The 24,190-nt window shown below is 38.9% G+C and overlaps 1 protein-coding gene across 1 annotated transcript in view; it reads left to right on the top strand.

Moving 5' to 3' along the window:
* The first annotated feature begins 630 nt into the window (after window positions 1-630).
* The window catches only part of LOC127448306 (uncharacterized), a 68,180-nt gene continuing 44,620 nt past the window's right edge, over window positions 631-24,190 (top strand). Inside the window, exon 1 of the mRNA XM_051710739.1 lies at window positions 631-710. The gene's annotated coding sequence lies outside the window, so the exon portion shown is untranslated. The remainder of the gene's footprint in view (window positions 711-24,190) is intronic.

Here is a 24,190-nt window from a genome sequence, read left to right as displayed (position 1 = left end):
CACCACTACTATAATGGTCAGAAATATAAAACTGACCCTGGGTCAGTGTGGCTCTGAATCATCAAATGACCTGAGATGTCATCTTTGATTGACAGGCGTTTCTATTGGTTCTTCGTTCTTGTGTTGATGAACATGATGGACTACCAATCAGTTCTGGGGTGGCCACAGGGTGGCCAATGAGCTTTCAGGGGTGGCCCAGGCCACCACAGGACACCCTCTAAAATCGCCACTGCATAAAACAACCCAATTGCATCAGAGTGAGTCGCCGGCTGCGTGAGGAGAGTGAATAGTCTATCCAGATGCACCGCCGGCTTCTCAGTAGTCAGCACCTCTCTATCAGTGAGTGACTCAATAGCTGCTCTCAATAGCTGAGTGGCTTCCCTCGGCAAGTCATTAGTCTTATTTTTTAACCATTTCGCACGCCATATATTTATGGACACGTGCGCGCGCACACACAGAGCGAGAAAGCGAGAGAGAGAGAGAGAGAGAGAGAGAGAGAGAGAGAGAGAGTGTGTGTGTGTGTGTGTGTGTGTGTGTGTGTGTGTGTGTGTGTGTGTGTGAGAGTGAGTGAGTGAGTATGTGTCTGGGATCGTATTTGTAAGTTATCACTAGTTTATTTATTTTCTACAGCGTGCATCTCGTCTCTCCGACAGAATCGCGTTTGGAGGACAACTGTCTTCAAGGAAAACTGAGCGTCACTTGCATGTAAAGTAAGTATGAACATCATTGAACTGTCATTGGCGATGTATTTGGAGATTTCAGAGTTAGTTTGTGACTCCCTGTGTTTTGTTAATGAGTGTACGTAGGATATATGAATGGGCTGTCGCTTTTTCACTTGAAACATACTGAGCAAGGTTTTCTCGTCCTGCAAACATCTCAGGTTGACATCTAACTGACTAGTTAGCAGACTCGGTGCACCCTATAGGCAGAGATGGGCACTAATACAAGAAGATGTATTTAAAATAAAAATATATCAGTTTAAATGTCAAAATAAAATACCAAATACTGTGTGGAATTTTTTTAAATAAAAATAAAATACAGTATTTTGTATCTTGAAAATACACAAAATACATGTAAAATGTTGGCCAAATTTTGACATTTACACAATAAACAGTATAGGTTAAAGGCAAATGAATTCAAACTAATACACTTTTTTATTGTTTACAATTATTTTTTGCAATGTGATGTTTTAAAACCAATCCTGTTATGAAGGCATATCTTTATTTTCATTTTGTCAAACAAACAACCAGTAATAAATCCAAAAGTCACATCAAAGTCAATATATGTTAATGTACTTCCAAAATCCATCCCATTTTTACACTGACCCCTTTAATTCAGTAGCAAACATTACATTTTCTTCCAATGCAACAGAATTTGGTGGAATTACAGTCAAAATATTTCAAATATATGTATGTGGTATGTTCATGTGTCTGTCTGCAGGAGAGGGAGAGTGGACAGGTTTTAGAGAAATCACAACCCAGGTGATGTGCCTTATGTTGAGTTTACACTACACGATTTTAGGCCCGATTTTCACTCGCCGACAGTTTTGTGGAGATCGCCGACAAAAGCCCAAAATCATAGGCAAATCAGAGCTTGCTCCTGTGAGAGACGAACGCAATGTATGAATGATTAAAGACGCGATCTGAGAGAAGCGCCGATGCGTCGCCGATGTTGGCGAGATATCTAGCATGTTAAATATTTGGACCTGTCTGCGATTCCAAATCACGCAATGTGAAATATGTTTTGACTGAATACAACTTCAGCGTTGACCTACAGCTAATGAGAGAGCAAGAAACGGGGCACGGGAAGTTTCAGTGGGAGGAGTCCTGATGTACCTGCAACAGAACATCAACTATTATAGCTGCGGTATCAAGAAAGTCTCATTGGACTGAAGAAATGGTGGAAAAATTAGTGGAACATTGGCAGGAGCACCAGTGCCTATTTGATGTTTCCTCTGAACTGTACCACAACCAGGTAATCGCACAAACAAAGTGTATCGCAAGCTTCTTGCTGTCCTCCATTTTCAAAACCCCGCCCAGACAAGCACGAGAACACCTACTCGCGTGATCTTGTGCAATTCTCATATCACTTCTCGCGTGTATTCTCTTGTGAAACGTAATTTGGAGTCCAGGCAGAGTCGTCGGGGATTCGTCAGTAGTGAAATATTTTGTAATGTGTTCACCCCTGTCGCCAATTCCTCGTGTAATTTGAAAACCCTACGACTTCTATGACAAGACAGACAGTTGTGTAATATGAACGGTGCCACAATCCGACATCTTTGAAAGTCATATAGTGTGTAGGAGGCATTAGCGCTCTCCTTTTCCTGCAGACAGACACATGACCATGCCCCTCCATGCCACAATGTACTATAATTAAAAAAATTGACATTTGTTATGAATAATGAGGTCTTGTGTATTTATATCATATAACAGAATGTTTTGCATTGCAGTCATATGGAAGGTTCAATAGTTGCTGTAAAGTATTGCCATGGTTTTTTGGACAAGGTATATGTTACCATGTTTTTGGACATAGCACCTGATATAAACTATGGTAATAGTTTATATCAAAGTACCATCTGATTCCATCACTGTACCATGGCACTGCCACAGTTGCACAGTACTTTTTTTTGTAAGGTAATGTAAGGCAATCAATTAAAGGCAATTATATATAAACAGGTACATGATTACAAACTTAAGTAGTGCAAAATGCCAAATAGCAGCCATTTCTTTTATACATATTTCTGTCCAGGTTACACTGCAGCCTGCTATTACTTGTGATGAACCCTTTTAATTAAATCACATGTAAAACAGTGGGTACTTTTCTTGCTATCTTGCAAGGAGTGATGCTTTACACCAGTGGTCCCCAAACTACGGCCCATGGGCCGAATGTGGCCCGCCCCCACATTTGGATCAGCCCTCTGAACAATGCCAGAGACATATTTTGTAATTTTAAAATGCGATTTTAAATATGTGTTTTACTTATATCATGTCTGTATTTGATAATAAAGGTTGGCTTTCAAACTAAAATTTCCCTTAGTTATTAACGTAGCCTAATTATTTGTAAAATTCACCTACCAACAGAATGGTACGTTCAACATAACGTGCCATCGCGATCGAACAGGTGACGCGGGAGCCAGCGCGAAAATTCAAAGAGACGACAAAATGGCGAAACGGTTGGGAAAGAGAAAGGTTGATTCAGAATGCAGGGTATTTAACCAAAAGTGGACAAGTGATTATTTTTTTGTTCAGTACAAAGAAGTGGCTGTTTGTCTCATCTGTCAAGAAACAGTGTCTGTGTTCAAAGAATACAATCTGCGCTGACACTATGAAACCTGCCACAGAGAAAAGTATGCAAGCTTGCAAGGCCAAATGAGAGCAGACAAAGTGTTGAAGCTAAAAAGTGTACTATCAGCTCAGCAGAATACATTTGTACGCCAAACCCAGTTGAACCAGTAATCCGTTCGAGCTAGCTTTCAGGTAGCTAAACTGATTGCAACCAGCAGTAGGCCATTCAGTGACAGTGAGTTCATCAAGAAATGTATGAATGCTGTTGCGGAGGAGGTGTGCCCCGATAAAAAAGACGTCTTAAATGCGGTGAGTCTGTCCGCAAGTACAATCACCAGACGAATTGAAGAAATGGGGGATAATGTATATGCCCAGCTGCAGGAGAAAGTGAAAGAATTTGAATTTTTTGCATTAGCACTGGATGAGAGCAATGACGTGCAGGACACAGCACAGCTGCTAATTTTTCTTCGTGGCGTTAGCTCAAACTTTGAAGTGTCCGAGGAGCTGGCAGCCCTACAAAGTCTAAAAGGCACTACGACAGGGGAGGATATTTTTGGTAAAGTGTGCCAAACGATGGGAGAGCTGGGTCTAGACTGGTCTAAGCTGGCCAGCATCACTACCGATGGGGCTCCTAGTATGGTTGGCGTGTCGAGGGGGCTTATAGGACGCATGAATAGAGAAATGGAGGAAAGAGGTCTCAGCCCACCGTTACAAGTCCACTGCCTGATTCACCAGCAAGCACTCTGCTGCAAAGTTTTGATGTGGGAATCAGTCATTAAGGTGGTGGTGTCATGTATAAACTTCATCAGAGCAAACGGACTTAAACATCGGCAGTTCCAAGCCTTTCTCGCCGAGCTAGAGTCTGCTCACAGAGATGTGCTTTACCATACTGAAGTCCGATGGTTAAGCCGAGGCAGAGTTTTGAGGCGTTTTTACGAGCTGCTACCTGAAATCAATGCCTTTCTTCTGACAAAGGGCAAAACTGTCCCAGAACTGATCAACGCAGAATGGAAATGGGACCTTGCCTTTTTAACAGATGTGACAGAAATGTTGAACGGCCTCAACTTGCAGCTCCAAGGCAAGGGGAAACTAATATGTGCCATGTATTCCCACATAAAAGCATTTGAGGTGAAACTAGCACTGCTTGTGGGACAAGTGCAAAAACAAGACTTCACTCATCTCCCCGTTACCCAAAGTCTCTCAGCTGAGAAACCAGTGGCTCCATTCCCAGCTGAAAAATCCGTGGAAGCGCTGGAAATGCTGAAGGCAGAGTTTGACGTGCGGTTCCATGAGCTACATGTCCACGCTAAAGAAATCCGCCTTTTCCAGAACCCCTTCGCTTCTGACATTGACGAAGCCTTGCCTTTTTATCAGTTTGAGTTGGCTGAGTTACAGAACTGTGATGTTCTGAAAGACGCATTTAAGCCCAACAGTCTCATTGAATTCTATACTGCCCTCCCAAACGAGACATACCCAAACATCAAAAGGCATGCAATGAAGATGTCCACACTTTTTGGCAGCACGTATATCTGTGTAATCTTCCACAGTACGGTCTCCCTAATGGTAGACCCGTGTCTGCCCTTGGGCAGAGTCCCCTTTGCCACTTGTCACCATGTTTGTAGAGCTCCGTCCCCTCTGGGTAGGATCTACCGTGGGGACTTCCTCCACATGCGATACTGCCGATAAAGAATCAGTAAGCCCATGTGACGTATTTCCACACAATTACCTCCCCTTCGGGCAGGGTGTGGTCTCCGCGGTGTCTTTTTCCAAGGACACCTACCCCGACGCGAATACGTTTTGGCCCCAGCTGGAATCAATTTGTTCTCATTGTGGGCACGTCTGACCCCCCCTTTTATGCTTTCGGGGGGGCGAGGGTCCATACGACGTGCACGGGGCGTTGGGAAGGTGATGATGGGGCCGGTGCATTTGTTACTTGGCACGCAGTGGCCTGCCTGCATCTGCACCACCAATCCACGTAACACAGTTCAGCTGGTTGTGGCATTTCATATAGGTGCCCCTAGTGTCACTACATCGACACAACTTCGAGTGAGTGACCGATAGTGAAGGTCTAGGTTACTGTTGTAACCCCCGTTCCCTGATGGAGGGAACGAAACGTTGTGTCCCTCCTGCCACAACACTGAACTACCTGCTGTGATCGCCGGGACTCTGTCTCGGCTCCTCAGCATGAACCCGAATTAGTGGTTGCACACCAGCTCCTTTTATACCCGTATGTCCAGGGGAGTGGCATGCAAATTCCACTCGCCAATTTTCATTGGCCTTTTCTCAAACATCAGAGGTGTTTGGGGCTCCCAAGGGCGACCCCTAGTGTCACTACATTGACACAATGTCTTGTTCCCTCCATCAGTGAATGGGGGTTACAACAGTAACCTAGACGTTTTCAGTTAGATGCCATTGTAGAAATTAACTATTCACAATCAGCCATGATTATTTAATCCAAGAGTAAAAGTGTCCAATAACAAGATGGTTACTGAGGTTAAGCGAGGAGGATTCAGCTGGTCATGTGATTCTAAAATGGCAGCCCCCATGAGGGCGCCCCTGCCCCATGTAGAATAAAACCGCTTTTATAAGGTTATTGATATGACTAGAGTCCTTATCTCATGTAAGTGGTCATGATTTTATACATACGTTTCAAAATTACAATTTATTTCTTTAGGAGTAAAATGTTTTTTAATGGGGAAAAAATTACTGAGTGCACCTTTGGATTAGAAAAATGCTAAATTGTTACAAAGCATTTTCACTAGGGATCTCAGACTTTTTGACTCCACTTAATAAGATGGCCAGGTGATACACACAGGTACAGTGGAGTCTTATTTTAATCAGATAGCAATGGAAGACGGATCATGATTGTTCCCCATTAAATGATTAGCTGAGATCAGGATTCCAGCACTCAAGACTGCATTATCTAAATAATGGTCATCAGCAGAGTCATTAAAGGATTGCAGTTCTTTCCTCAGTTGCTTACTGGACAAATCAAATTATCATTAATTTTAATGAGAGCTGACAGCTGTTCTGAGACAAACAGTGTAAGAAAAATTAGCTTTTAAGCAAAAATAGGATTTAAAGGTTGTTTAAAGCGGCACTATGTAACTTTGTGCTCTCAAGCGACATCTGTGGATGAAATTTAAAATTGCAAGCAATTTCCAGAAGAAAATATTACATCAGTCCTGTTCTTTGGGCGGATGAATCTCCCAACTTGAGCTTAACTGGACATCGCCTGTGTGTGATCATGACTGGAGCCGGAGTCATAACGTGCTATTTTCATGTTGATATTATGTTATACATTTATACATTTGAAACTGAAATATTACTTGCTTTGATTAAGATAAACAACACTCATTTTTTATACATATTTGAATGAATTTTACACTTACACTACCGGTCAAAAGTTTTGAAACACTTGGCTGATGTTTCTCGTGATCTTAAATGTTTGAAATTAGTTTTGTAGACAAAAATATAATTGTGCCACCATATTAATTTATTTCATTATAAATCTAAAATGTAATAAAAAAAAAAAAAAAAAGTTTTTGAAATTGATGACTTGGACCAAATAATAAAGAAAATCAACCAATAAGTGCCTAGCATATAGATGGAACTCCTTCAGTACTGTTTAAAAATTATCCCAGGGTGATACCTCAAGAAGTTGGTTGAGAAAATGTCAAGAGTACATTTCTGAAAATTCTAGGCAAAGGGTGAGTACTTTGAAGATTCTAAAATATAACACAGTTTTGATTTATTTTGGATTTTGTTTAGTCACAACATAATTCCCATAGTTCCATTTATGTTATTCCATAGTTTTAATGACTTTACTATTATTCTAAAATGTAAAAAAAAAAATAATAATAATAATTATAATAAAGAATGAGTAAGTGTTTCAAAACTTTTGACCGGTAGTGTAAATCGCTTTTCTGACACTACACTCAAAGCACTTTTAAATAGAGAACAAGGGACTCTCCTCAGCCACCACCAGCTGATCTTAATACTGTATGATTATTCAGGCGCTTTATCTACTATGAATTGTACAACAATTTTCAATTTAAGAGGTTAAACTCATGATATGGCTGATACGAGTTCAATAGAAGACTTTATTATTTTTATACTATATTGTCCAGCCTCAGTTACTACAATAGCATGTCTATGCAATGCACACAATAAACAATAAACTAAAAACATAAAATGAGGATTCAGTAATGATGGGGATAAAATATACGTTATTAAACATAAAAATAATAAGCTTAAATATGCAATATAACAATTTCAAGAAGTCAATTTCAGAAGTCATACATATTAAACATGTCACAGCAACTTCACCGGACAACATAGATACATCGGGATCGGTTTACACATGAGTAATGTTAGATTCATAAAAGCATGACAAGCAATATTAGCTTCAACAACCCTACCAGAAAACATATCCAAGCATTATAGCAGGTAAACAACTTTGGCAAACAGATAACAGATAAACATCCATCTAGACTGCAACGATGCTGTCCTAAACTGTGTGTGTTACTGACTGAACTGAACAGCGTAGTTAGTTTCTACTGCCAGAACATGAGACTGCCGGTACTTCTTTCCTGTGTGTGCGGACATGACGTTATGAAGCAAAGATGAACGTCATAAGCCAGCAATTTCACGGCAAATCGAACCGACAGCTCAAAATACAAATAATTTTTTATAGGCTTACCTTAGTGAATCGGGGTAAGGTAAGGACATTGTTATGAACATTGATTGTATATGTACTCAATCAATAATGCAATTTGTTCATTTTTAACCAAAAAATCTTTTTGCAGTTTTAAATGTCCAGTCACGTCACTTTGTATCTTTTGGTAACAAACAAAAATTCCCGCAAAAGGAGGCACTAATGATCTAAGCAAGATATTGCAAATATACCTTTTATTTATTTGAATATTTAAACTTTTGTTAACTATTAGACAACTAACTGTTATCTTTCTATTGCTTGCTATCTTGCTAACTTCCACTGACAAACAAGATTAGCTAAAAAACATCAAATGGCCAAGACATGCATTGTCACTATAGCAGAAGACATGATATGTGAGCTGTAAAGAAACACATTTGCACATTTGAATATGCTGTGTAGATTTCATACTACCTGTGCCACATTGGGCGTTTTATGTCAGTAAACATTTAATGTTCTACAATTTAACTTGGCTAAGATGCAAATCATGTTTTATGGCCACTGCTTGTTTTGCCTAAAGTGAAGTGACTTCTCTGGAAGGTTCAGACTGCCTTCGTCTGTTATATAAGGAATGGCACTTTATCTCAAGCATCAGAATAATCAGCAACATTACTAAAACTAGACACACAATACATTGTCATCTTGAAACCATAAATTTGATACAGAATGAATTAAAGAAACATCACCAAAGCATGATGATAATTCCTTTGATGAGACAGTGGGAAGAAAAAGGCAATTGCCTAAATGAAATCATCAGCTTCAGAGCAGTTTTCCAATTATAATCTGATGCTCATATACAGAAATGACCTGACAGATGGATCAGGTTTGCTATGAAGCAAAGGAACATAATGTATATGTGCTAACCTTTTGATACACTTTTTATGCTGTTAGCAAGCAGCCCATGTAGCCATGACACAACAGATCTGATTGTGTTGCTCAATGATGCTCTATGAAGAATGTCCCCTTTGCTGTGTTTGTATTGTTCTATTAAGAATTAAGTGTGAATTTGTGTATGTGTAAAGTGCATTTTCTTGTTTAGGTATTTGCACATCTGCTATACCAAGCCAGCTTATTTTAAATAAATCAAATTCAAAAACATACAAGCATGCTACCCATTATGTCATGTCCCACAACATTCAGTTGTATGCCCTTTTGTATATATGAGTGTTGTTATTTCCATCCTCTATAGCCCAATGGCATCTATTGTTATGTCAACATGTTTTCATGGCTACAGTGTAATGTTTTCTCCCAATCTGTGACTTCCTTTCTGAAAAACCTGAACAACTATTGGTGATTATTCAATGGAAGTGTGCTCTTTGCTTGCAAAAACAAACCTTTACAAATGTACCCACCATGCTCTTAGCTGTCACCTTGTTAACACAAAGATTTCCCTGTTTCAAGCTACATCCATAAATCATCAAGGTATAGAATATAATAATGCATTAATATCTTGAAAATGGGAGTGATCAGTATTAAAGCAGTCCCTAAGAGCATCATCCAAGCTGTCTTTCCAATCATCTGTATGGTTTGTATGTGTGGGTACATACAGTAGCTATGGCTGAAATGGGGCGAGGTAAGAGCAGTTCACCATGTCTGTGGGGTGGCCATCAAGGCACAGGACAGGCCCTGCAGGCAGAGTTGTTCCAGACTACAGCTCTATAATTTCACAGAGGACACTGGCCATGAAGTCCCAGTTGTTCTCCAGCATAATTAGCTTGTGTCCTTTATTGCATTCAAGGTTCTTCACAACACTGAAAAGAAATTAATTTTTTATAGTGAAAATGTCACCAACCATTTATTGCGCTCACTTTCATGGATTTTTGAATCCAGTTCCTGACCTTTTTTTTTTCTTTCCATCTATCAGAAATTGTCCATCTATTTACCCCAACTCATATTTCATGTGGTTAAGTATACTTAAATGGAGCTGAATCTGCAGATGTGGGGTCATTCCCACTAATAAAAAGAGTTAGTTCCCAAAGCGAAAAGCCCTTATATTCAGCATGACTGCGAATAATAATGTTTTAGGTTTCGAGCGAAAGTGGCTGAATTAGGAAATTGAGAGAATGTACATACACTGTATATCTTTCTTATGGCTTTCATATTCATGATTTATTCATGAAATATAATACAATGAAGTCTGTCTCCATTCTCTTAATGTTTTAAAAGTATCTACAATGGAACTCTCAATTATCCTGTAGCAATTGTAAGAGTTCACTGGTTTAGCAGAGGCATCAATCCAATGTTGAATTGCTGTCCATTCTGATGCAGTACTCTCCATTCAGCCAGGCAGTGGGATAAAGACTATTGGTTCTTTTGGTTAGTCGCTTTACATTATCACTATCACCTGGCTCTCTTGAATCTAGGCTGTGTTTTTTCCATGGGTGTTTTGATTAACTAAAGGCCATCAATGGGTTGGTAATGCATTCAGTGTGCAGTTTTGAATTCTCACTACATCAAGGCTGGTAAAAAAAAAAAAAAAGAAAAGATTTCCAGGGATTAAATGGTTGCTGCTGTTGCTGTCCCTCATCTGCATAGCTCTCACCAAATGCACTGAATGTTCTGCATCATAATATCACCGGTGCTTGATATTTGGGGAAAGGGCTTATTAGCTCCCTTTTGTTGTGTAAATACTTATGCCAATGAGGAGTTTAGCTCTTCCTCCTGTTTTACATTGTTGACTTTGTATATTGACACGTGGCCTATTTCACTCTTTGTTTTGCTTGCTCTCAAACATGACATTGATTAGGACCACTCTGACCAAATATGGTCCACTTCCAGGTACCGTTTACTTCCTGATGATGGAGGGAGCAATTTAAGCAAGACCCTAACAAATGAGTATACAGTGTCAATGACATTATATTTTTGGGGTTTCTATTGAAGAGCTTGACTCTACCACCCTATACTAGTCCCTTTCAGGGTTCCCGCGGATCCTTAAAAAGCCTTAAAATGTCATTAAAAATTCAGTTTTCCAAAATTTAAGGTCATAAAAAGTCTTAAATATCTTAAATTATACAACAAAATTCTTAATTATCACTTAAAGATGTCTTAAATTTAGAGTTGGAAAGACAGGACTCCTGATATGACCTACTGTGATTATCAAACTTCAAAAGGATATGATCTAATTAAATTAATGCATGTGCTGCATCCTTCAAAGTGAAAACGTGACTGTTGTGTTTTCTCCTTGCACACGGGGGCTTGTGAGTGTTTCCAGCTGTTGCTGAGCAGTTCGCAATCATAAGGCCATATCGGAAATGTATGACAAGCGATTACTAATGATCAAATGTTGATGATGTAGTGTTGATGAAATATGACATTGTTTACTTTTAATTGTTTATATTGTAATACGTTGTAGATTACTGTAGGTGTATACATTTTATTTCCCTTATCTGTTTAAATGAGCAGCTAGAAGCAGTGAAGCATATACATTTCAAAATAAGAGTCCTCTGTGTATTTCAGCCTTTAAAGATAAAAGTTCCGCGCTATGAATCAAATCTTTTTTTATTTATTTTTTATTTATTTTTTATTGGTTATTAGTATGTGTTGCACCATAAAGTGCATCTGGAATTTAATTCAATTTGGACTCTTGTAGCCTCTGTCTGGCCCTCCCCATCACAGGAAGGAAAGACTAAGAACATTTATTGTAGGCTACCAGTTATAAAAACTATTGGCAGATTAATTGCCTTATAACACATTATCATATCAGTGAAATCCAATATTGGTTGGCCTCATATTTGTATTATTTATATAATGGTACATAAACCAATTTTATTGTGATATATACAGTATGTGGAAAATTTGTCTTGAGTATTTAAAACTTGCATATAACCTACCCTGTTTAACTGATAAGCAATGTTAAGGCCATGTTGAATGTGTGCCCCTGCCTGTTTAAGTAAGTGTCTGTGATACATTATTTATTTTGAGATTGTGTGGGTTTGTTTTGGTATGGGGATAGGGTATTAATTGTATTTGTTTAGGTCTTAAAAAAGGTCTTAAACTCTTAAATTTTATTTTAGAAACTTATACTGCCACTTTAGGGGTGTTTGCCAGGGCATCTCTATGCACTACAGAGTTCAGAGTGTTTTTTTGGCGAGTTGCTATGAGGTTGCAAAGGTGTTTTTTTGTGGTTTTGAGGGCATGGCTAGGTGGTTACTAGGGTAATCTCTGTGATTTTCAGATGGTTAGTTAGTGGCCTAAAAGAGCCCTCCTCCATAGTAAGTCTATGGGATTTTATTCACCTGTTTTCACCAGGTGAAAATGGGCCACAAACAAGTGGAAGTTTAATACTTACAGTAGGCTTATGGGTTTGTTCAAACACTTATCCATAAGGATGAGCAATAGTAATAGTGGTGCTTACAGGACCTTAGCAAGCATGACTAAATCCTGGTTTATACACAATGCAGCCGCTTGTTTGCGAGCTTGCACGCGCATAAAAAATGATGTCATCGTGATGTTGGCGGAAGTGTGCATTGGCGTTGCAAGCCCTCATTTTGTGCGGCGGTGCACATTCCAATTTTTGTAAAGAATATTCTCTGCAGACCTCTGCAGTGCCACTTGAGCTGCAAAGGATACTCTTTAGTTTACATGTGTGTGCTTTGAAGGGAAACATTGCATCAAATGACCATGTGAGCACATATGATTTTATGGTATAATTAGGAGAAATCAGGATTCAATACTGTTCAGGAGTTTGAGTTTTTACCTTCTCTGTGAACAGAACATTTAATTAGACCTATGGCATTCCCTATTAGTTAATAAGATTCTTACTGTGAGAATGTGGGTTGGTTATGGTTAAATAAACACTGACATGCCTTTAGTCTGCCAAAACTTGTTAATGGGCTAATCAATCCATCAAACTGTATTGGGTTGTTGGGTTCACCGGTATGTTTAGCAGAGAACGCAGCTTCAATTTAATTGAATTGAGTCGATATCAGAGGAGGATAACCTTATCTCCTGGTTCCATGCACTAATGATGACACATTCCAACTGTACATGATTGCAATACCCACTCGTGACTCATCTGAGAAATGTGGGACAGTTCCCTTGCTGTTTCCCGGACTCAGAGCAGCACAGGAAGTGATGCTAGAACCAGCCTCTACCGCAGTACAGCACGTTTAATGTATGCATCTGTATGAGCAATGCATGCAGTGGAGGAGCCGCATAGACTAGCAGTGATCCACACCTGAGGCATTAATTGCACATCCCATACAGAACAGTTTCTTTGTTTAGCTGCTGTTAGTTTGACCTCTTCACATGGACCAATGTATTCAGTATGTGTGTCAGTGTGTTGGACTTTGCTGCCCTCTCTCTGTATTTGTGTCAGTGTGTTTTGTTAGCATTTTGCCAGTGGTGCAATCGATTGTCCTTCATCCAGCCATCCATGGTGCCAAATATAGGATATGGAGCCCTTGAGCATAATAAACGAATACTTTTTTTTCTTTTTTTTTTTTTCGATTTAACATTTTTATTGATTCATCAATTAAATAAAGAACAGCAAAACATATACATACATATACATACAGAATCAATATATATATATATATATATATATCACACACATCCACTACACCTCTCTCCATTGTCCCTCCCTGAGAGCCCTCCAAAAAAGAAAGATATTTGCCCCATTTCTCCATAAACAGGTCTAGACTCCCCAGTCTTCTGGATACCCCCTCCTCAAAAGCTGCCACTCTGGCCATCTCTGAACACCACTCCTGAAATGGGGACACTCCAGCCGACTTCCAACTCCTTCAAATAATCTGTCTGGCAATCATAATACTAGTCAGGACCCAGTTTTTCATGTGCTTATTCTCCAAATTAATGACTGCCCCATCTCCTGAAATACAGAGTATGGGGCAAAATAAAATTTGAGATGCCAAAAACTTGCACATAAAACTCTGAATCCTCAACCAAAATTCTTGAATCTTAACACATCCCCAAAAGACATGGGTTGTGTCTCCATCTTCTGATTGACATCGCCAGCAGGTGGGTGTGTCTTTAAGACCAAGCCTATGCAATCTAGAGGGGGTCCAATAGACTCTATGTAAAATCTTAAATTGCATAAGGCGAACCCTTGCATCTCTAGATGCAGACTTGACGTTTTTTTAGAATCTTAGCCCACTCTTCCTCCTCCAACGCCAAGTCTAGATCTCCCACATTCTCTTAAGAGAAGTTGAAGTTCCGTCCCCCAGACACTGAATTAGCAGGGAGTAATACACTAATGCCTCATGACCTTTTCCAAAAGCAGTAATCACCACTCCCAGAGTATCAGCTGCTTTAGGGGGGTGTAAACTACTCCCAAAAACAGAACAGAGCAGGTGGTGCAGCTGTAAATACTTATAGAACTGAGATCTGGGAATCCCAAAAAGTTGAACCAAACTTTGAAAGGATCTCAACACTCCACACTCATATAGGTCACCGAATGTAGTAACCCCACTCCCAATCCACTCTGACCAGCAAAAAGGGGACTTGTTGATATGTAATTTGGGGTTCAGCCATATGCTCGAAGCAACATTTAAAAGAAATTTCTAATTAAATACTCTGGTCACTCTTGTCCAAATCACGTGCAAATGTGAAATAACGGGGTGTGACTTCTCTGGTTAACTTGATAGAAAGCCTTTGCAATGGCGATATAGGGGCAAGGACTTCCTGTTCAATAGAAAACCAGGGAGGGGCTCTTTCAGGTGGAAGCGACCAATGAGCCAAATGCCTGAGACCAAACGCATAATAATAAAACAAAATCTTGGGTAGGCCTAGCCCACCTTTGTCAGTTGGCCTATGTAATTTGTTGAAATGTAGTCTGGGACATTTACCATTCCAAATGAAGGACTTTGCTATGCTATCAAATTGCTTTAAATAAGAGAGGGGGACATCTATAGGTAGAGACTGTAGCGGGTAGTTGAATTTTGGAATAATAACTAATTACATTAACCTTCCCAATCATTGATAAATGTAATGAAGCCCACCTGTCCACATCGCTCAAAAACCTTTTTATTAAAGGGTCAAAATTAACTCTAAATCAGACAAATTTGCTGGGAATAAAATACCCAAATACATAATGCCCTGATTGGGCCACTGGAACACGCCCGGCTGGAAGGCCGTTACTGGACAGTATGCTGTCAGAGCCAAAGCTTCGGATTTAGACCAATTGACTTTGTATCCTGAGAACTTGGAAAAGGAATTAATAATTCTGTGGAGGGCAGGCATAGATCTAGTGGGGTCGGAGACGAATAATAAAATATCATCTGCGTAAAGCAGAAGCTTATGCAAAAAGGCAAGACAAAATTACATAACAGAAAATACATTGTAAAACAAACCCCAGCCAATAGGCAGAACATGTAGATTCATTCATATAACTGTCTCGAAGGTGTGTTCCTCCACAAAACAAATTCCAATCGATATAAAGCCATTCAGTTTCCTCGGACAGACAAACAAGTGTTCATTGAGCCGGCTGTTTATGAGTGCAGCAGATGATGCAAAAAGCACTCCACAAACAATCTCCAGCCAACAGGAGGCATAAGCACAAGGAACAAACAGATTCATCCACAACTGTCCCGAAGGAGTGTTATTCCACAAAACAAACTCCAGCCGCTAGGCGGAACCAGCACAAAAAGAAACAAAACAGGTGTCCCAGTTCCTCGGATGGTAAAGTCAAATTCACTCGGAGGCCGCTTGAAAAAATACACCATGACTTACTCAGTCCATCAACTTTATAAAAGACATCCTTTGTGTGAGCATGTAGATATTTTGCAGCCATCCCCAGCATCCACTCTCAATCTGGTCGGGAACCCCAGTGCAAAAGCGATCCTCCATCAATTCAAAAGTTTCTTGAAGGAGAAGTGTTATTCCACAAATCAAACTCCAGCTGCTAGCGGAACCAACACAAATAGAAACAAAAATGGCGCCAAGTTTCCTCAGACAATCGAGTGTATGTTCAGTGAGTCAATCCACTCACATAAGAAACACCAAATGGCTTACTCACTCCAGTGAATTTATGAAGGACAGTGCTTGTTTGGGACACGTAAATACTTTGCGGCCATCCTTCGCATCTATTCTCAGTTTGGCCAGAAACATCAGTGCAAAAGCGATCTTCCATTGATATAAGAGTTTCTTACACTCCTTGAATCGATCGCGTTTCTCTCTTGTCAAATTTGCAAAATCCGGGAACAAGAAAATATTGTGATTCTTCCAAGAAAGCTTTCCTTTGCTCCTTTCCTCGCGCAACAGGAGATCTTTATCAGATGATCTAAAAAATTTGGCCAGAATTGATCGGGGCCTGTTTTCCTCAGCCGATCTGCGAGCCGGGACTCTGTGAGCTCGCTCGATTTCCAACTTATGGCCTGTTATGTCGAGCAGACTCGGGAAATGCTCGTCTAGGTATTTCACCATATCTCTGCCCTCCTCATGCTCAGGAATTCCAACAATTTGGATGTTATTCCTGCGGCTCCTATTCTCAAGATCTTCAAGTTTTTCAAGAACGTGTTCCATATCAACTTTGGTCGCCAGCGGATTATCAGATAATTCCCTCACCGATGACTCCAGATAATCAATCCACTTCTCAACATCTGCCACTCTTGTAACCAACTCAGAGAATTTTGTTTCCACCGCCGTAATCAATCGACGTATTACAGTGAGATCCTCCAAGTCAGCAACAACCTTTGTCAGCATCACAAACGTGTTGGACAGTTGACGCTGGATTTCTTCTCCCACTGCGCCATCCAAATCGAGTCTCTGGTCAGCAGGCCCAACAGAGGTTTCATCTTGAGCATGTAAGTGTCTTTTAATGTTTCCGGAGCCCGAGGATTTTGACTTCATGTTTACCTCAAAGAACAAATATGTAACTGGGTGTATCGAATCTCACCGGATTATAACATGAAAATAATAAAAAAAATTAGCAAATTGCGCAGAGCTGTCGCTAACACATCTGCTGCTCACTTGGCGTCACCTATATTCAATCAAACGAATACATTTTTAAAATATCGTACACTTTGATATTCCTATCAGGCTCTCACAAATAATGCATTTTTTAGGGAATGCACTAATAAGCATTATGTCTCATTGTGAATTTGATGGGATTTTTGACTTATTGACACATACTGTATAATAAACACATTTGTGTAGATGGCACCTCTGGAAGCAATCTGAGTAAAGAATGGATATGCAATCATTCTATTCACTTTATTTCAGCTATATAATGCATTCGAAGAGTACAATTAACCCCATCTTTTTAGTCTGACATTGTGACAAATAACACATTTTTGTTATGTCCAAATGTCGTGTCCATTTTCTCAATGATGTATCACCCTTTTCTTCTTTCAGCAATTTCTGCATCAGATGCTGATTCACATACAGTCCCAAATATAGTCGCTGTGGCAAAAAAATTAAATAAAAAAATCTCATAATGGAGTGGCAAACCTTTTCTTTTTTGTGTGAAAGGCACTCCGTGCTTCAGTGATCACTGCGTGGAGCTGTGTGTATGAATTGGGGCTCAGCAAGAGGCCTTATAAATTAGAAAAAATAGTCAAGTCTTTGGGCGTGGAGATGGCTGTGAATCTGTGGCTACTATGTGTCTTAAGTGTCATGGCAAATGGCTTGACACACTCTCTAAGCCCGCTGAGGCTTGTCAATCCCTATAATGGTTTCCCTTTCCCATCCACAGCATGAAACACTGCGTAATAATGAGGAAATTTATCCGTTCTCTGTATTTATCAATTAAATAGATGCTTGTTTTCACTATAAAATTGTGAGTTAATGGACTCCAAATATGTTTGCCATGCCATCCACCCCATTGTTTTCTGTGTAAAATCATATGATCATATTTCAGTGTGAGTCAGATGATATTTGTGAACAGTCACTTACCATATTTCTTTTATGTGCACTGTGGAGCACTGCTCATAAATGGGATGTATAAATCCAGTCCTCTGGGGAAGCATTCAAGCTAGTGGATAAAGCATTTACTGACTGTATTAAAAAAACAAAACAAATGAACCACAGGGACCTGTGATTTTGATCCTACCACAACTTTGGCTAGCTATTAAAGAACTTCAGCAAATCAGGATAAATAAATAATTACGATAAATGACACTATGACAAGCAAACTGAGTGATTATCACAGTGATGTTATCACTTGTGCCAGAAAGAGTTTTTTGGGGGAAGGGGGAAGCAAACTGGGCTGGTTGTGACATCATAACAACAACATTTCGCAGTCAGTATGGCCAATTAAAAAAATTAAATTAAATTAATATGGCCAATTTATACCAGACCAGCTTCAAACATTGTCAAATCACGGTGGCTGACTAGATTTTTATCAACATACACAGTTCGAATGCTGACATAATCTAACTAAAGAGATTCAAATCGGTTTCCGCACCACTGACACAGAGAGAGACTGGCTATACCCCCACTTGTGGTTTTGGTCTTGCCTACATACCTACTTGTCTTATGTATTTCCAGTGTTTGGCCACTAGTGCGCAAGTAGACGTGAAGACTGCGAGTGAGTGTGACTTTTGATTGCACATTGGGACACTCGGTTTTGCGACAGCAGGTTTTGTCTTTTCACTCAGCTGAAGACTAATTGTTTTTGGTAGCGGTAACTGTTATAGCCTACTTAAAATAATAAATATCTGAAAATGTTACCCATCTTTTAATTTATTAATACTGGTTGTTGGAAGTGTATTGTGCTGTAGAAAATATGTAAGTACATTTTTATAATGTTTTTATTGCGTGAAAATAATGGTAAATGTTAATTAGTTTTTTGTGATTTTTGATACTTTGCACATTAAAAAATGTTTAACTGTAAAATTGCGTCATCCATAACTGCTGTAAAATATTAAATATAAGCAATTTCTTTCTACTTTGTTTCACAATAATCTGCATAAAACGTAATTCAAAATAAAATAAAAATGTTTGATCCATTAATAGCTATTAATACAAACTATTTACATTTTATGCTTTGGTTTGTCATTTATTTAAGACAACCAAAGAATACTTTCACAACTTATCAGTATATGGTTTCATACAACAAATAAAAAGCATTAAAACATATATTTTAATACATAAAAATGAGAAACCGTGGTAGTAGTTTATACATTTTTTATTTTAAAGCAACATTTACTAGACCGCATATTGTATGCCACACTGGCTGATAAATGACCAAAATGACCAGCAGTATTAGGCAAGAACAAACAAAATAAAGTGATTACTGGGCGGGAAGGATAACAAAGAGGTCATTTATACTACAATAAATATTTGCTTCACTTTTCACTATCTGATTATAATAAATAACTTATGTTAAAAAGCTTCCCTTGACGTCATCGTGACGAAAAGACAACGATTGCTCGGGTAGGTGGGGTGTGGCTCCTGATCGTGATGAACTCTGGGATACACTTAGCCTGAAAGACCGCTCCAAAGCAGTATTCGCACAAGTGTGGATATAGTGTGGGTTAAGTGCACTGAGTTTTGGCATGTTTTAGACATGGGACAGTTTTATACACTTCCTGTCGCGTGCATGTGCACTCAAGTGGTCAAGACCACAAGTGTGAGTATTGGGACAGGGCCATAGAATGGCAGTGACAGGTAGCCAGCGCGCCCTCATCCACTGTCATTCATTTTTGGCTTTTTTTATTCAGGCTTTTGTAGATCAGTGGTTAGATGGATCGATCAGACTTCTGCATTTTTTTTTTCTTTTTTTTTTTTTTCACTTTTCTTGGTGCAAAGGGCAAAATGGCACGTTTACTTATTTAAATGAATATCAGATGCTAAAACTACACTGAATTATAGTCCTTACCAGGAATATACTTTAACGTCTGTTGGTGTTAATGCTTGAAGACTTGCTAATGGTTGTTGTCATTGCATAATTAATTATGTACCTCTGTGCAGGTTTGGGGGACTGGGGGTGTTATTAATGAACATTTAAAAGTTATTGGGTGTTATAGTTATGTTTTAAGTTCCATTTAATGTTAATTATGTAATTTTATATTATGACATGGTTTATTTTTTAGTTACCCTGGGTGAGATTAGTGTTTCTTTGAGTTTGGCGTGATACTGTTTAAAGTAGCGATGGGCTTCATGAAGTGATATGGAGCTTTGAATCTAATGAAATAACTGCTTGGTAAATTATTCGACATGTTGAGATTCATGAAACGCCACTCACTGGTGACACCTGAACTCACATGATTTGGCCAGTATGATACACGCTCAGAAGCTTTGCTTCAAAACAAGTGATTCGTTATGACTTTGAGGTTTATGAAGCATGTTGTGTACGTGCCTGTCATTTGTTTAAATTTGCTGAAGCCTGAGCTAATGATTGCTACAGCAAGACATCAGTTTGATCATTATTATCTATAAAGAACAGGAAACCAATGACACAAAGCTGCTAGTATTTCCTACTTTTCAGTCATTTTCCATGCTATACTACCATTAATTTGTGCACTGGAAGTGCGCATATTTTTATGTCATCCGAAGTTCAGTTGAGGTGTAGGCTAAAAGTCCTGTATACTCTCCTCATTTTCCATGGGTTGGACAAACAGATTGTCCCGTCTCAAATCCACACCATTGGCTGAGCAAGTGTTGCGATGTGGGCCTGGTCATGTTTTGATAGTGCCACTGTGTTTAAACTTTTCATGGAAAGCAATCTACCAATGACTAACTTATAGATGTCTTTGTGTATTACATTTGGAAAAAGAGAAAGTAATTTAGCTTCCAAAATGTACACAAGGAGCTATTTCTATCAAAATTTGAAATCCCTTTGGTTGGTGTAACCTAAAGTAGTCAGGTTAAATCAGTAATTTGAAATAATGTTTTTGACCTCAATAAAAACAGATAATTTATTTTACATCAAGCATATTTAGGTTACCCAATGAAACATTTTTTAAAATGTGACCTTTTGTCTAAGCCTTGGCTCATGTATAGCTAGAAGCCCTGAAACAAAAGCTTATAGTAAATTTTAGTCCCTCCCGGGAGCTTGGTATCAAATGCTGATAATGCATCGGCTGCTGACCTACTGCATTTTTCTCAAGGGATCACAAAGGTACGGCAGAAACAAATAGAAAATCCCTCGACCTGCTCTATCACTGAGCCCTAGAGATACAGTGGATGAGGTTACAACAAACTGACAGGCCTTGACAGGCTAAGCTGATGTCTGTTTAACGCTCTGATCGCTGGAGGAGCTAAGGAGCATGTGTGGTAGCAGAGAGGATTAGCTCTCTCCATATGGCTCGGCCACAACAACCACACGCAACATACTGTAATTACACTGCACAGTCAATATGCTCTAAAAGCTCTCTCATGGGAAGTCTGAGGAATGCTGCATAATCCCGCACTGTGTTCCATTAATGACAGCGGCTCTCTTGTTTTGCTTTTGAATCGCGATGACAGTCATTTCATTAAGGTAATTCTAAACATGCTCTTTTTTTTGTTTTTTCTAAGCTTTGATTGTGTTGTGTAACTCATTTTTAAAAGAGTAGGCTAGTTGTTACACCACTGTCTGTCACTTTGGTTTAAAGAGAATGACATTGCAATTAATGAAGATTAAAAACAATGGGAAAAAAGTTGTTACAGCCCACTTCCTTCTCAACAGAAGTCAAGTTAAACTAGTGAAAGGGATAATTCACCCTAAAAGAAAAATTCTGTCCAAGTCTGTATGACTTTCTATCTTCCACAAACAACAAAAAGGAGTGTAAAAAAAGAAAGAGGATATCTGTGGATAATTTTCATATCCATTCCGGAGCGGAACTTCAATAAATTGCCCTTGAAGGTCTCTGCGTTGTTCTGTCTTTTCTAAGCGCTGAAGTAAATCAATTATTGTTAATTCACACATTTAATTCCGTTATTCATTTTATCTGACTCCAATTTTATATTAATCTGACTCCAATTTTAAATTGACCTCTAATTTATATTTAAGCTCAAATTAATTTCTGATCATTCTTTTAATTTAACATTTTTAGGTTATTGATTACTCTAAATCCTCTTCTATTCATTGTCCTTTTGATCTTTGGAGACTTACGCCGGCCGTTATTAAATTACGTAAACCTCCAGGTAGGATATAAAACATTGTTGCAGAAATTCAAATCAAAGCCAATTTCACATGATCAGAATAAACAAGCATTACTAAAAATAAAAGACAAGTCAAAGAAACATACCTGACAAAACTACATGCAGAGGTACAGCATGGGAGATCTGCATACAGATTCCCAGAGCTTCATGCCAACTTTCCTTAAATATCTAGACAGAATAAACATTGTGTACCAAACGGTATTATCCTTTGATTTGGGGGTGAATGGGTTCTTGACTTCCTGGGGTTTAACCTTGTTAACATACAGGAGATAATTTCAATTGTTGGTCAAGGAGGGGGAGACACCTCCAGAATTATGCAGTATTTGGCAAAGACCTTATAACTTTGTTACCATTAGTTTTATCAACATGGGAAAGAGACCACTATACCAGTCGCACAGAGACCTCTTAAATGATATCAAACACATACAGTTGCATTCTTTGTTTTCATGTTGTTATATTTTGTACATATAAATCTTATGTCTTTGTGTTGGTCCAGAGTTGTTGAAGGGGAGAAGGGGAGAGAGAAGGGGGGGCAGCAAGGTGATTTGCAATTTATCACACTGTAGTGATATTCAGGTGTAGAATTCAGCAAAAGGTGATTTTCACTTTATCACACGTGGTGATATTCAGGTGTAGATTTCAGCTTTTGTGAGAGAGTTCTATGACGTTGATTCTCGCAGAGTTCTTTGACTTTTACCGGAAATGGCGCCTTTTGGTTGTAGACATTCTGGTGCCAGCCTTACAGGAGATATTAGGCATAATGTTTGGGACTGACAGCCTCAGTCACCATTCACTTTTATTGTATTGAAAAACTGATGCAATGAAACTGAATGGCGACTGAGGCTAACATTTTGTCAAACTTCAGAAATTTAGTGACTGTGCTAAGTGCAGCACTACGCCCATGTGCTGCATCTTATCCAGTTTTTGTGAGTTATGCTAGCTAATTCTAAGGACAATGTTCGTGCCAGCGCAAAGTGCAAGTGGGCGTGGTTGGGTGCGTTTGCACTATCTATGGGTGTATGCGTGCAAACTGTGGGTGTATTGTATGTAAATGTCGTGCCGCATATCGCAATTTGCTATTTTCCTGAGAAATAGTTAATTGTGCTAAGACGTTTAAGTAGCACATCTGTTTTCAGTGCAAAGTTCCTGCATTTGCAGTTTGGAGATTCCACCAGCAGGTGGTAATGTACAAACTCTGAAAATATAGTGGAACATCAAATAATGCATTTGACAATCACTGTTGTAGCCATTTTATGAAACAAAATATTAAAGGTGCAGTATGTAAGATTCAGAAACCCTTGTTATTAATGACACCTGTGGCCGTTAAGTGAACTGCAGCCTGTTGCTCATGATCGCACGCACACACTCCATAGGGACGCGAGCATTGGCCAAAACAAAGAGACTGAATGTGATTCACTGGCATCATGATGACAGATGAGGTAGCATAATTAAAATTACACAGTTATGATTGTTTTATTACAAACTTTGAGACTGTATATGATATTTGACTCTCCAGTGCTGGAACAGGGCTAAAACAAAGTGTGGATATAGGTCTGACTATGCGAGACTGTAGTTTGAAGTAATCACTTTTCTTTGCATGATACCTTGACTGCATTTATACGATAGCCTATGTCGGCGTTAGCTAGCTTTATCAATAGCTGTTAGCTAAATCTGGGTGGATGATGACAGCAACTGTTTATAAAATAGACTGTACATTATAAATATGTTGACAATTCAGTATTGATGTGATTCCATCACAACTGTCATTTTTATATATCGATGTGCTATTGTTTTATAATAATAGATTGTATGTATTTTCTGTATAACCAGGTTACGTTACACTAATGAATGGAGCTTTTTGCATTATCTTGAACATTGTCTAGCATTCATTTCATGTGTTATTGTAGTTTACCTTGCTGAATAATTACAGATTAACATTGTTTACGTCAGTTACTGTGAATCAGCGTACCTGACTTTTAGTATAAAGAGAAGATCATTGAAATTATTTGAAAGTTACGAAGCAAGGTAGCTTGCAATTCGTCAGCGTTAGCAGGCAAGATCAAGTTAGCTAAAATTACACAGATCAATCCGTATGGCACTATATTTCACATGCTTTGCAGTTATGTAAGCTTACCTGTCCAATAAGAAG

Source organism: Myxocyprinus asiaticus, chromosome 11, assembly GCF_019703515.2.
Source record: "Myxocyprinus asiaticus isolate MX2 ecotype Aquarium Trade chromosome 11, UBuf_Myxa_2, whole genome shotgun sequence".
Taxonomy (NCBI): domain Eukaryota; kingdom Metazoa; phylum Chordata; class Actinopteri; order Cypriniformes; family Catostomidae; genus Myxocyprinus; species Myxocyprinus asiaticus.
Note: the sequence above shows the minus strand (reverse complement) of the source record. Positions and strands in the feature narration are given on the sequence as shown.